Source organism: Panthera tigris, chromosome E3 (assembly GCF_018350195.1).
Source record: "Panthera tigris isolate Pti1 chromosome E3, P.tigris_Pti1_mat1.1, whole genome shotgun sequence".
In the NCBI taxonomy this organism is placed as follows: Eukaryota; Metazoa; Chordata; class Mammalia; order Carnivora; family Felidae; genus Panthera; species Panthera tigris.
In genome coordinates, this window is record NC_056675.1 from 5,428,389 (window position 1) to 5,442,446 (window position 14,058).

Genomic DNA, 14,058 nt, shown 5'->3' on the forward strand with positions numbered 1-14,058 from the left:
AAGAATGGTGGGCATTTAAAATCTGCCTCAGAAGGCTTCAAAGATGGGGCACCTGGCTGGCTCAGTCAGTAGAGCATGCGACTCTTGATCGTAGGGTTGTGAGTTCGAGCTCCTTGTTGGGTGTAGAGATTACTTAAATAAATTAGAAAAGGCAGGGAGGGGGGCGCCTGGGTGGACCAGTCGGTTAGGCATCTGACTTCGGCTCGGGTCACAGTTCATGAGTTCGAGCCCCACATGGGCTCTGTGCTGACAGCTCAGAGCCCGGAGCCTGCTTCAGATTCTGTGTCTCCCTCTCTCTCTGACTCTCCTCTGCTTGCACTCTGTCTCTCTCTCTCTCAAAAATGAATAAATGTTTTAAAAAAAATTAGAAGCAAAAGCCTTCAAAAAAGAAGGCTTTACAGATGTTTTAACCTTTAACACTATTTTTTACACCCAGTACTCTTTATTTCATTTTTACACAAAATTTTACAAAGAGTCAACTATAACATCCATGCGTACGTGAAGTGTGCAGGTCCCGTGTACAACTTACTGTAAGAATCGCAAAGTGATCACATCTCTGTGACCGGCCAGCCCCTCTCCTGGCCACTTCTCTCTTTTCTCCTCCCAAAGATAATCGCTGTCCTGCTGTCTAACATCATAGCTGAGTTTTCAGACTTCATGTGAATGGGATATATTGGATGGATGGTTTCATCTCGCTGACACGTGTCAACACAGGGCACACTGATTCTCCAGGGCCAGCAGCCTCACCAGCCCCTTCTTCAGACTCTGTCTCCCGGACCACCTACCTGTCTAGCTCATCACATACCTGTCAGACACCCTGGTCACTGAAGTTGGAAGCGCAAGATGACAAAAGGTGGGTGGGGGCTGTTTTATGGCCGTGGGGCAAGATGGGTGTTGGCCCAGGGTGTACCCCAAGCAGCAAATTCCTTGTCAGTCTGGAGCTTTGCCAGGCGGGAGCTTGAAGGGGTGGGGGGCACTGGTATCCTAGGGACATGCCCGGGAGTGTTAGAAACCAAGTCTCTCAGGGCAGGGGAGGGGGGAGGGGGAACGGGTGAGGAGGGTAGGGGGCTGACGGTACGGATGGTGCGGGAAGTTTGCAGCTCTCACAGGTCAAGGCTGAGGCCTGGTCCAGAGCGGGGCTCAGAGAACCTGCCTAGTGGGGACAGTGGAAGCTCAGATTTGGAAATTTCCCTTGGGGGACTTCAGTCTGTCTCCTTGGCCGGAATAAACCCTAACCGTGAGTACGACAGCTCTCGGTGAGTCCTGTGAACCCTTCTAGAGAATGATCTAGAAGCTGAGGGTGGTTTGGGGGAGCCACTCAGACTCGTAATTGGTGTCCGAAGTGAGGGTGGTCCCCGGGGACCTTTCCCTGTGACTTTGTAGTGGGCCAAGCTCCTGGCGCCCCATCTTTGTGGGTGCTGTTGATGGGGTTTGGGGTGATGGTGGGGTTCGTGGGGTCTGGAGCCGACAGCCAAGAAAGAATTCTTGAAGACATCTTTGGTGCAAAAAAGGGATTTTATGAAAGCACGGGAACAGGACCCGTGGGCAGAAAGAGCTGTGCCGGGGCTGTGCAGAGCGACTGGTTATATCCTGTGGGGGTGGAGGAGATACAGTCAAGAGGAAGTTTCTTAAAGGGGTTTCCATATGCTAGGGAGGATTTACAGATCACCGGAGGGCTAGTACTGTCCAGCTAAGGTTGTTTTTCCCTCCAGCAAAGCATTAGCATTAAGACAGTAGGGAGTTTCTGATTTGTAAACTGATGGAGACTGTCAGTTTAACCATTTGTTTTCTGTCCTTTCCTTTGCTCTGGGGCAGCCGGGAGTGCCTGAGGGGCATCACATATGTCCCACCTGGGGGGAGGGGGTCGTGCTAGCTTGTGCTTGGCCCTCAGCTTGCCTTATGTTCCCTCCACGCTGGGTCATGCGTTGTGGGTGTCGCCCGGCAGGGCGTGGGGCTGGGAGCATTGTCACTGCCACGAGGTCCTTAGGCCGGGGCCTGGTGACCACCTGGCCACTCTGGACACACGCTCTGCTGACCACAAGCAACGACTGGTCCCTGCTGCTGCTGTCCGTGAGTCTTGCGGATGGGATTCGGGGGGTCCCCATCCTGCTGTTCTCCATCTCACCCACACCGGCCTCTCCCAAGGACACGGATTCGGTGGTGCCCATAGAGAAAGCTCCGGACGTTCCAAGCCTGGGCCGCTCTGTGGGGGAAGAAGCCTCGCTCTTCACATGGGCTGCTCAGCTTCCAGACAGTTCCGCTGGCTCAGCATCCCCCCCACTCCCCTCCCCGTGGTCTCTTCTTTTTACTGACTTCTCTCACCACACTCTATTTCCAGTGGATAGATCTGGACTGAAACCCCAATCTGGGGCTAAATGTCATAGTTTTGGGAGCCAAGTCCATGCTAAAAAGAGGCTCCTAAGGATAGGATATAGGATTCCAAATACCAAATTCACGTGATTTTGTAAAAAATACCACATTACTCTTTCCTCCATATGATGCCCTTTTGTCCATAACATCTGACAACATAGACAAGTCAACATAATGTCATCAAGAACATCAATCTGTTAAAAAATATATATGGAAATCCGTATTTCCAGGTCTATGGACGTTCTGCATGTTCTTTCTACCCTCCTCCCACCTCGTTTGAAACTTAATTCCACAAAAAGAGTAAGGTATTTTCTCTCCTTATTCATTGTAATATCCGCCGAACAAATGTTCAAATGTCTCAGAATCATTGAGAAAAGGAAAAAAAAAACCACACGCAAGTGTGAATAACTGAGATTCAGCACGTGTACACAGAAAGCAGTCATTTCAGATCTGAGGAGAGACAGGATGCACACGTGTGCTGTGTATCTCACTGAGCCTCAGTGTAAACAGTGATCGGTTATGTACATGTATCTGCCACCTGTGAGTTGTAAAAGATTTATTTATGAAATGTTACATCTGGTTCTGAGTATTAATAACCCCTTGAGGCCGATGGTGGTAATTAACCACGTGGGTAGTATACAAACATGTGTTTCTAAAAACTGAAGCTTTGCAAAGCTCCCCCTGGGTCTCAAAGAAGCCTCCATGATGCACACGGGAGTGCAGAAAGGGCTGGAAGAGAGAGGGTGCTGTGAAGGGTTCCTTAAGGACTTGGTTTGGACCAAGGCTGTTAAGAACCTCCTTCATGGTGGGGGGCGGGGCCTGGGTGGCTCGGTCAGTTAAACATCTGACATCGGCTCAGGTCATGATCTTGCGGTTCGTGAGTTAGAGCCCCACATCAGGCTCTGTGCTAACCGCCTGGAGTCTGTGTCTCCCTCTCTCTCTGCCTCTCTGCCCCTCCCCCATTATCTCTCTCAAAAATAAATAGACATTAAAAAAATAATTACAGATCAACATTAAACCATCCTGCACACTAGAAAACTGATCTGAGGATTAACACAACAATCTGCACAACTTGAACCACAGAACTCAGCAAGTATGCGGTGCGGAGAGGTGAACTGGGAGAGAGAGAAGGCACAGAGGGGAGGGAGCTGTTTTTGCTTGTGGAGAGAGGACAGGGACGGGGGTTGGATAGAATACGGGAAAAGCAACCCCCCCCACCCCACACAAAAGCAGTTGGAGAGAAGGTGGAAAAGTGGAAACAACTGCAGGGACTGAACAAAAAAGGGAGAAAGGAGAAAGGAGAGGGTTTAAATTCCATTAAGACTCTATAAACAGGGGGAGTGCAGAGTCTGAAACTCCACAGCTCAATACCCAGCGGTGCTCTGGTGAGAAGGGTGAATCCTCAGGAGCAGAGTGGGGCCCAGGGGTCTTTAGGCCACATGGGGAGAGGTGGTTCCCCTGCTGGGAGGAAATCGGGTAAAGGCTGTGCAGCCACCCCACAAGCAAACCTCACAGCAGACCCCAGAGATCAACCACATTTGCTGGTGCTGGAACAAGGTCATCGAGGTTGAAGCCTGGTGCCAGATGCGTGTTGTGATTTTCCATAGTCCCCGAAACACTGCCGCTACACGATCACGTGAACTTTCTCTGGGGCGGGCTGGCACCTGGCCGCAGTCTTTGGGTTTCGGTCCTGCAGATGTTCCTGGGTGTGGCCAGCACTGGCCATTGCTCGGTGAGACCCTCCTTCAGAGGGGCAGAGCGGGTCAAAGCCGCAGTCCCTCAGAAGTGAGGGGTCAGGAAACACAGCCGCATCTGAGATAAAACTCAGGAGGGAGGTGACACCTGGCAACCTGATGGCTTGGTCACGGACAGTGTAAAAGTGGGGAGTGGATGGAAGCCAGAGAGAAAGGACGGCTGCACAATTGCTGATGGGGGAGAACAGAGTTCTGATACTAGAGACTGGGTAGCTGGGTGACGCCATTTTTACCACTCCCACGCATACGCACCCACAAGCACCACAACAATCCACCCCAGCAAGCCAAGCAGCTCCATCTAGTGGAGAATGGAGCCGTTACACTAAGCCCCGCCCAACTGGGCCAACCTCACTCTTCAGGAACACAAGTCTCTCCACCTGCTTAGTTTACAGACTATAAAGCGCTTCAGAGTTTGACTTATAGGAGAAAACGATATAATTTCAATCATATTTCAGTCTGTTCACTGGTCCATCTATTCAATTTTCTTTTTTTTCTTTTTTGTTTCTTTTCTTTTTCTTGAATACAGAAAGAGAAAAAATTTTTTATTTTCAATTTTTATTAAAAATATTTTTCTTTAATTTTTTTCTACTATATTTTTTATGTTTTTGTAAATTAAAAAAATGTTTAATGTTTATTTATTTTTGAGAGAGAGAGACAGAGCTTGAGTGGGGAAGGAGCAGAGAGATAGGAAGACACAGAATCCAAAGCAGGGTCCAGGCTCTGAGCTCTCAGCACAGAGCCCTATGTGGGGCTCGAACCCATGAACTGTGGGATCATGACTTGAACTGAAGTCAGATGCTTAACCAACTGAGCCACCGAGGTGCCCCACATTTTTGTAAATTTTTAAAATTATATTTTACTTCCATCATCTCATTTTATTCTATGTCATTGTATTAATTTTTTCAAATTTTCAAATGTTTTCCATCCCTCCCCCCTTTTCTCTAATACATCAAGCTCCTTTCAACATCCAGACCAAAACACATCTAGGATCTAGCATCATTTATTTGATATTTGTGTGTGTGTGTGTGTGTGTGTGTGTGTGTGTGTGTGGTGTTTTTAATTTTTTAATTTTAATTTTTTTGACCTTATTAATTCTTTTTCTTCCTTCAAAATGACAAAACGAAGGAATTCACCCCAAAAGAAAGAGCAGGAAGAAACGACAGCCAGAGACTTAATCAACACAGATACAAGCAAGATGTCTGAACCAGAATTTAGAATCACAATAATAAGAATACTAGCTGGGGTCAAAAATAGATTAGAATCCCTTTCTGCGGAGATAAAAGAAGTAACAGCTAGTCACAATGAAATAAAAAATGCTATAGCTGAGCTGCAATCTCAAATGCATGCCATGGCGGCAAGGATGGATGAGGCAGATCAGTGAATCAGTGATATAGAGAACAAACTTATGGAAAATAATGAAGCAGAAAAAAAAAGGGAGACTAAGGCAAAAGATGTTTTAAGAATTAGAGAAATCAGTGACTCATTAAAAAGGAACAATATCAGAATCATAGGGGTCCCAGAAGATGAAGAGAAAGAAAAAAGGGTAAAAGGGTTATATGAGTAAATCATAGTGGAAAACTCCTAACCTGGGGAAAGTCACAGACATCAAAATCCAGGAAGCACAGAGGACTCCCATTAGATTCAACAAAAACCGACCATCAACAAGGCATATCATAGTCAAATTCACAAAATACTCAGGCAAGGAAAGAATCGTGAAAGCAGCAAGGGAAAAAAGGTCCTTAACCTACGAGGGAAGACAGACCAGGTTTGCAGCAGACCTATCCACAGAAACTTGGCAGGCCAGGAAGGAGTGGTAGGATATATTTGATGTGCTGAACCAGAAAAATATGCAGCCAAGAATTCTTTAGCAAGCAAGGCTGTCATTCAAAATAGAAGGAGAGATTAAAAGTTTCCCAGACAAACCAAAATTAAAGGAGTTTGTGACCACTAAACCAGCCCTGCAAGAAATTTTAAGGGGTGCTCTCTGAGGAGAGAAAAGATGAGAAAAAAAAAAAGACCAAAAGCAACAAAGACTAGAAAGGACCAGAGAACACCACCAGAAACTCCAACTCTACAGGAAACATAATGGCAATAAATTCATATCTTTCAGTATTCACTCTAAACATCAATGGACTAAATGCTCCAATCAAAAGACATAGGGTAACAGAATGGATAAGAAAACAAGATCCATCTATATGCTATTTACAAGACCCACTTTAGACCTAAATACACCTTCAGATTGAGAGTAAGGGGATGGAGAACCATCTATCATGCTAATGGTCGACAAAAGAAAGCCAGAGTTGCCATACTTACATTAGACAATTTAGGCTTTAAAATAAAGACTGTAACAAGAGATAAAGAAGAGCATTATATCATAATTAAGGGGTCTATCCACCAAGAAGACCTAAAAATTGTAAATATTTATGCTCCAAATGTGAAAGCACCCAAATATATAAATCAATTCATCACAGATATAAAGAAACTCATTGATAATAGTACCATAATAGTAGGGGACTTCAACACCTCACTCACAGCAATGGACACCTAAACAGAAAATCAACAAGGAAACAATGGCTTTGAATGACACACTGGACTGGATGGACTTAACAGGTATATTCAGAACATTTCATCCTAAAGCAGTGGAATATACGTTCTTGTCCAGCGCACATGGAATTTTCTCCAGAATAGATCACATACTGGGACACAAATCAGCCCTCAACAAGTACAAAAAGATCAAGATCATACCGTGCATATTTTCAGACCACAACGCTATGAAACTTGAAATCAACCACAAGAAAAAAAAATTAGGAAAGGTAACAAATACTTGGAGACTAAAGAACATCCTACTAAAGAATGAATTGGTTAACCAAGAAGTTAAAGAGGAAATTAAAAAGTACATGGAAGCCAATGAAAATGATAACACCACAGTCTAAAACCTCTGGGACACAGCAAAGGCAGTCATAAGAGGAAAGTATACTGCAAGCCAGGCCTTCCTAAAGAAGGAAGAAAGGTCTCAGATACACCACCTAACCTTACACCTTAAAGAGCTGGAAAAAGAACAGCAAATAAAACTCCAAACCAGCAGAAGACAGGAAATAATAAAGATTAGAGCAGAAATCAATGCTATCAAAACAAAAACAAACAACAAACAAACAAACAAAAAACCCAACCCCCCCCCCCCAAAAACCAAAAAAAAACCCAGTAGAACAGATCAATGAAACCAGAAGCTGGTTTCAAAATTGATAAACAAAACTGATAAACCACTAGCCAGTTTGATCAAAAAAAAAAAAAAAAAAAGGAAAGGACCCAAATAAATAAAATCAAGAATGAAAGAGGAGAGATCACAACCAACACAGCAGAAATAAAAATAATAAGAGAATATTATGAGCAATTATATGCCAATAAAATGGGGAATCTGGAAGAAATGGACAAATTTCTAGAAACATATAAACTACCAAAACTGAAACAGGAAGAAATAGAAAATTTGAACAGACCCATAACCAGTAAGGAAATCAAATTAGTAATCAAAAATCTCCCAAAAAACAAGAGTCCAGGGCCAGATGGCTTTCCAGGGGAATTCTACCAAACATTTAAGGAAGAGTTAATATCTATTCTCTTGAAGATGTTCCAAAAAATAGAAATGGAAGGAAAACTTGCAAATTCTTTCTATGAAGCCAGCATTACCTTCATTCCAAAACCAGACAAAGACCCCACTAAAAAGGAGAACTATAGACCAATTTCCCTGATGAACATGGATGCAAAAATCCTCAACAAGATATTACCCAACCAGATCCAAAAATACATTTAAAAAAATTATTCACCACAACCAAGAGGGATTTATACCTGGGATGCAGGCCTGGTTCAATATCTGCAAAACTATCAGTGTGATTCATCACATCAATAAAAGAAATGACAAGAACCACATGATCCTCTCAATAGATGCAGAGAAAACATTTGACAAAATACAGCATCCTTTCTTGATAAACAGCATCAAGAAAGTAGGGATATAAGGATCATACCTCGAGATCATAAAAGCCATATCTTTTGGGGAAAGACCCACCACTAATATCATCTTCAATGGGGAAAAACTGAGAGCTTTCCCCTAAAGTCAGGAACAAGACAGAGATGTCCACTCTTGCCACTGTTATTCAACATACTATTGGAAGTCTTAGCCTCAGCAATCAGACAACACAAAGAAATAAAAAGCATCCAAATTTCCCAGGAGGCAGTCAAGCTTTCACTCTTTGCAGATGACATGATAGTCTATATGTAAAACCCAAAAGATTTCACCAAAAAACTGCTAGAACTGATCCATGAATTCAGCAGAGTTGCAGGGTATAAAATCAACGCACAGAAATTGGTTGCATTCCTGTACACCAACAATGAAGCAACAGAAAGAGAAATCAAGGAATCAATCCCATTTACAATTGCACCAAAAACCATAAAATACCTAGGAATAAATCCAATCAAACAGGTGAAAAAGCTATACACAGAAAACTATAGAAAGCTTATGAAAAAAATTGAAGAAGACACACAAAAAAATGGAAAAACATTCCATAATCCTGGATAGAAAGAACAAATATAGTTAAAATGTCAATACTGCCCAAAGAAATCTACATATTCAATGCAATACCTATCAAAATAACACCAACATTCTTCACAGAACTAGAACAAACAATCCTAAAATTTGTATGGAACCAGAAAAGACTCTGAATAGACAAAGCAATCTTGAAAAAGAAAACCAAAGCAGGAGGCATCACAATCTCAGACTTCACGCTGTATTACAAAGCTGTAATCATCAAGACAGTATGGTACTGGCACAAAAACAGACACAGAATAGAGAACCCAGAAATGGACCCACAAACGTATGGCCAACTAATCTTTGACAAAGCAGGAAAGAATATCCAATGGAATAAAGACAGTCTCTTCAGCAAATGGTGCTGGGAAAACTGGACAGTGACATGCAGAAAAATGAACCTGGACCACTTTCTTACACCAGACACAAAAATAAACTCAAAATGGATGAAAGACCTAAACGTAAGACAGGAAGCCATCAAAATCCTCGCGGAGAAAGCAGGCAAAAACCTCTTTGATCTTGGCTGCAGCAACTTCTTACTCAATATCTCTGCAGGCAAAGGAAACAAAAGCAAAAAATGAACTATTGGGACCTCATCAAAATACAAACTTCTGAATAGCAAAGGAAACAATCAGCAAAACTAAAAGGCAACCAATGGAATGGGAGAAAACATTTGCAAACAACATATCAGATAAAGGGTTAGTATCCAAAATCTATAAAGAACATATGAAGCTCAACACCCAAAAAACAAATAATCCAGTAAAGAAATGGGCAAAAGACATGAATAGACACTTGTCCAAAGAAGACATCCCAGTGGCCAACTGACACATGAAAAAATGTTGAACATCACTCATCATCAGGGAAATACAACTCAAAACCACAGTGAGATATCACCTCATACCTGTCAGAATGGCTAACAATAACAACTCAGGCAACAACAGATGTTGGTGAGGATGCGGAAAAAGAGGATTTCTTTGGCACTGCTGGTGGGAATGCAAACTGGAGCAGCCACTCTGGAAAACAGTATGGAGGCTCCTCAAAAAATTAAAAATATAGAACTACCCTACGAGCCAGCAATTGCACTACTAGGTACCTATCCAAGGGATACAGGTGTGCTGTTTCAAAAGGGCACATGCACCCCAATGTTTATAGCAGCACTATCAACAATAGCCAAAGGATGGAAAGAGCCCAAATGTCCATTGATGGATGACTGGATAAAGAAGATGTGGTCTATATATACAATGGAGTATTACTCGGCCATCAAAAAGAATGAAATCTTGCCATTTGCAACTACGTGGATGGAACTGGAGGGTATTATATACTAAGTGAAATTAGTCAGAGAAAGACAAAAATCATATAACTTCACTCATATGAGGACTTTAAGAGACAAAACAAAGGAACATAAGGGAAGGGAAACAAAAATAATATAAAACCAGGGAGGGGGACAAAACAGAAGAGACTCTTAAATATGGAGAACAAACTGAGGGTTCCTGGAGGGGTTGTGGGAGGGGGGATGGGGTAAATGGGTAAGGGGCATTAAGGAATCTACTCCTGAGATCATTGTTGCAACATATGCTAACTAACTTGGATGTAAATTTAAAAAATAAATCAAATAAAAACATAATTAAAAAAAGAGTACAATAAGATGTTATTTCTGGGGGGGGAGGGATGAGGGTTCACATCGCTGCCCAAGGGCCACTACAGTCCCCTTTGATTAATAATGATTGTTCTAACGTCTGTAACTTCAACCCAGAGAATATTTTCCCCTCACCCTGTAGGTGGGCCCTGTGGCCACCCTGTTGAGAGCAGAGCAGTGGTGAATCTGGTCACCACAGTAGTGGCTGGAAAAATCCCCCATGGAGAGCGTGGAAGTTAGTGCCCCCAAGCAACAGAACCCCAGAGCAGCGGGCGTTGACTTGCCCAAAGCCGCCCACACTGGTTGGTTGGGGCTCCATGAAAAAGCGGGTTGTATTAGGACATTGGTGAGTCTCGAATGCCCGGAAAGGTGACGAGGACATGGCTGGGAAAACAGGAATAGGAGAACGTCTTCCGTCTAGGATTCACTTGAAAAGACAGATGCTCTATGTAAATGAGAGGTTCGCTGCCCTCCTGTTCACACGCGGGGCGCAGCGATTCTGAAGGGCAGAGCGAGTAAATCCGAGGGAAATTCTACCTGGAGCTGAACTCTGGGGGAACAGAGATTACCTTGCATCCAGTTCTCTGTTATCCTCCTCCTTAGGTCCGTTTTAGGCCTCTGTTTTCCGGTTTCCTTTTCCACTTCCGGTTTATGTTATCTTCCTGGACTTCCTGTATTCCACTTCCTTATGTACTTCCTGTACTCTTCCTGGACATCGCGGATCCATTGCTGAATAGGGTTGAGCCATTACCATGTAAGCAATGAAGCGACTCCTTAACAACTGCTCGGAGGCAGAGCTGGTACTACACCGACTCTCTGTCCATTCCCAGGCCACTGAATATACCCATTTTATAGATGAGCCCACTGAGGCCCAGAGAAGCAGTCACTATCCTCCAGCTACGGTAATAACCGCTACCTTTAATCGGCTGCTTCTCTTGCTAACCGGCACTGTTCTGAGCGCTTCAGCTGCATGAACTTTTGCAACCCTCCATAAGAGGAGGTGCCGTCGGGGCGCCTGGGTGGCTCGGTCAGTTGGGTGTCTGACTTTAGCTCAGGTCGCGACCTCACGGTTCATGACTTGCAGCCCCGCGTCGGGCTGTGCACGGATAGTGTGGAGCCCGCTTGGGATTCTTTTTCTCTCTCCCTCTCTCCCTGCCCCTCCCCTGCACGCGCTCTCTCTTTCTAGCCCTCAAAATAAATAAGTAAACTTACAAAAAATAAAAAAGGCAATTTTTAAAAAGGAGGTGCTGGTATTGTCCCTCTTTGCAATGAGGAAACCAAGGTAGGTCACTCAACAGGAGGGAGCGGAGCTGGGATTGGAGTCTAAACAGTGTGGCTTCAACGTGCCAGCTCAAGCCTTTCGAGGGACAGCACAGAGTAGGGGGCGATGAACGTCAACGGAACAGACGGAGGGAACGGCACGGTCCCACCTGCCAGACCTTTTCACTCAATGTCCCTCTGTGGTCTCTACCTTTCTCCTGTCGTCTTTATTTGGGTACCCCCCAAGGTGGACCCTGAGACAAGGACAGGGTGCAAGTAGTTTAGCCGGGAGCTGCCCCCAGGAATCCCAGCGAGGGAGTGACAGAGGGAGGAAGGCCAGCAAAGGTCAGAACCCAGAGGCCGGCGGGCCTCCGGGTGGGTGTGAAGGATGGGGAAAACACGTGACCGGCTCTCGTTTTTTGGCTCCAGCAGCGGGAACAAGACAGAAATTGGCATTTCAATTAGTCCTTACTGTTTTGCAAAATAAAGTCCTTACTGTTTTGCAAAATAAATAAATAAATAAAGTCCTTACTGTTTTGCAAAATTTAGCTGCCCTTTGCACGTGGTTCTCAATCCACCGGCGTGGGGGGCCTTCGCGATTGTCACTGGGAAAGTTTGGCCTGGGCGAAGACAGCGTTGGCTGTCATACATTTTATGACTCACCAGGATCTTTGTTTTGTTTTGTTTTGTTTTGCAAATCAGGTTGAGAAGGAGCACGTGAAGGCCAGAATAGGCAAGACTGGAGTCGAAGCAGGCAAGACGGAGGAGGTGTTTTCATAGACTCCGCAGAGAGTTCTCGCATGAAGCTGTAAGTTTGGGGGCTGGAGTTGAGAGGAGCTGTGAAGAATGGATTCTCTTCAGTCATGAATGCATCGGGGACCAGGGCCGGGTCCCTGCTGCCTGGGGAACTGTTCAGTGATCGTCTCCCCGTCTCCCTGCTCAGAGGAGCCGTGGAACCCCAGGCGCACGTGGCTGGAAGGGCCCTCCGCTCTCAGGGGAGGGGGAGGACGAGAAGGTCGTAGGAGGGAGAAGCTGTTTCATTGGTGGGACTCTGGTCACGGGCTGACGGCCAAGCCAGGCCGGAGGCTTCTGAGCCTGAGCTTCCCTGAGCCTGAGCCTGGGATCACAGGAGAGTAGGATCTCTGCTCGGGGGAGAGGGCTGCCCGAAGCCTGGCCACCCAGGCTTGCCTAGAACATGACCTTTGACTGGGACCTGTATTCACTACGTTCTTATTTTACTTCTGTTCCTGATTCCTGATGCTTTGACGTCCCCCTGGGGGCCTTGCTAATACGGGAAGCACTGCCTTTCCAGAGATGATGATCCCCAGGATGGTAAACAACGGGTCTGCAGTACATTTTTCACAGGCAAACCAGCCGATCCAGAGCCCCCGCCCCCACCCCTACTCTATGGGGCTCTGGGCCACTAGCTCCCTGCCCTAATCCCCCAGGGCCAGGTGCCCACCAACTAGAGACAGCCCCTATGGCCCAGAGCCCGCTGGAATTATTCAAACCGGCTGATCCCCGCTCCCTCTGCCGTACCTGCTCCTTCTCAAAAACCACAGTAAAGGCTCTTGTCCTTATCTTCCCCTCTCCTTCTGCCTCCCGACCTCAGGGCCTCCCCATGTGACTGGGCTTGGCAGGCTGTGGCCTGGTGAGGGACACCCCCTCCTCCTGGGAACTGTGAGGGATGAACTCTCTCCACAACGGCAATCCTCTCCCAATCGGTTGGCCTCCCCACACCCGAATGATAAAACCTACATTTTCTTTATGTTTAAATGTTTGCTTGTTTATTTTTGAGAGAGAAGACAAGTGGGGGAGGGGCAGAGAGACAGGGAGACACAATCCGAAGCAGGCTCCAGGCTGCAAGCTGTCAGCACAGAGCCCGACGTGGGGCTCGAACCCACAAACCCTGAGATCGTGACCCAAGCCGAAGTTGGACGCTTAACCGACTGAGCCAGCCAGGGGCCCCTAAAACCTACCTTTTAAAAGACAGCCTGGCAACAAAAGCCTTTCCCTTTATGTAGGTCGTGGGACAAGGAAGGTTGAGGGAGGGAGAAAGAAGACAGAGGCTGGGCATCTGATACTTGCTCAGTAAAGTAAGAGAAAACGAACAATTTTGGCTGAAAAGCCAGTCACTCAGAAGAGAGGGAGGTGGGGTGACACAGAAGGTCCAGAGGCCAGGGTCAAGAAAGGAAGCGTGACACTGTGAAAGTCCTGGTCAGCGTGTGTCCACTGACCCAGCAAGTGAGACTGAGGCACGGTGATGGAGGTTTGAGAGAGGTAAGTGGGTAGAGGGGAGGGCCGGTTCTCTCCTGAAGGAGACGCCCCCTTCCTCCCCTGTGGGGCCGAGGGCAGGGACAGAGGCCCAGGAGAGAGAGGTGATCCTAATTTTTTTTTCCTTTTTAAAATTTGTGACAAATGCATATAATATGAAATTGACCACCTTCATGATTTTTAAGCCA

At 45.6% G+C, this 14,058-nt stretch overlaps 1 protein-coding gene across 1 annotated transcript in view; it reads right to left on the reverse strand.

Moving 5' to 3' along the window:
- Window positions 1-10,973, reverse strand: part of LOC102966546 (oncomodulin) — a 29,309-nt gene extending 18,336 nt beyond the window's left edge. The window contains exon 1 of the mRNA XM_042972050.1: window positions 10,906-10,973. The gene's annotated coding sequence lies outside the window, so the exon portion shown is untranslated. The remainder of the gene's footprint in view (window positions 1-10,905) is intronic.
- Between the last annotated feature and the right edge of the window lie 3,085 nt (window positions 10,974-14,058).